Here is a 1,270-nt window from a genome sequence, read left to right as displayed (position 1 = left end):
TTAAAAAATATTTTATTATTTTTTATGTGTGTGTGTACCATCAAATCATATCAGACGTGTACAGGAGAAGATTGCCCCTTCTTCTCCAGCAAAGCATCTGGTGGATTCGAACCACGTATCTCTGGGATTGCAGTGCAGTTTCTTGCCACTAGGCCACCAGAGCTCAAGAGGTATTCTTTTTAATGATTAATACAATTCCATTCCTCTTCAATTTATAATTACCAACCTAATAGATCATGCATTTGACTGAACCGAAATGACAAATCAGTTCATTAATGCCCAAAATATCAAGTTTTATGCTATCATATTAGCTGCTGCTTAGTGTGGATTTGAATTTAGATTGAGGTTTACAACAAGCACTTACTATAAATCGGGGGCAAAGTAAAATAAGTATATTTATTAATACAAACAAGACACCTCACAGCTGCTGGAAAAAACTGTTCTTCAGAGGGCCCAAGTCAACATGAGAATTTAAGAGCTGGGTGAGAAAAAACTAAGGTGGCCTGTAAAGTTCCAACCAGCTTGAGTGCTGTATACCTTGCCTAGCCACATTGTAGGCCTGTGAACCTCATCTACTTAGCACTACACCCACACGTGTACCAAAAATAGACCACAGAAGACAGAGCTAAGGAACCAGCTAGCTGCTAATTAGTCATGAGCCGAAGGGCTATGTACAAGAATTCAACCTTGATGGGACTGGAAAAGAAACTTCATGAAATAGTTTCTTACGCACAGTCTCATTCTTCTGTTAGACAGAAGAACCCAAAGAACTAGCGTGGGCCCCAGATCAGCTGTGAAGCAAGTCCTTCATAATTCCCTCTATCTTCTAGGATTCTCAGCTCAAAAGCTTTCAACACTGACACTTCATCTCAACTCTCTATTGAATGAATTCCATCTCAACTTTAATTTCTTCTTCTCCTGTTTATTCTTTCTCTCTTCCCAAATCCAACTCCATTTCTGATCTTTGACCTGTTATTACACTCTTTTTCACACTTCGGTATTAGGTAAAACCAACTGACATAGACATTATTGATTTCTCACACCAAATACTCTTCAGCCTACCTCAGAGGTCATCCGCAGATGTAGTTCCTACTCATGGTGTATATACAAAGTACCCCATCCTTCTGTCTTCTGTACACAGAGCATCCCAGATGGTCCAGAAATTAAAACAACTTAGAGGCCCACAACATAAACAGTCTTCCCAGTATCCTGGAAAAGCTACAACCAGGAGAAGATAACATAGATGAATGGGACCTTCTAAGACTCAAAT

Source organism: Elephantulus edwardii, unplaced genomic scaffold (assembly GCF_000299155.1).
Source record: "Elephantulus edwardii isolate Elephantulus edwardi_28Jun2011 unplaced genomic scaffold, EleEdw1.0 scaffold00079, whole genome shotgun sequence".
Lineage (NCBI taxonomy): Eukaryota > Metazoa > Chordata > Mammalia > Macroscelidea > Macroscelididae > Elephantulus > Elephantulus edwardii.
Note: the sequence above shows the minus strand (reverse complement) of the source record.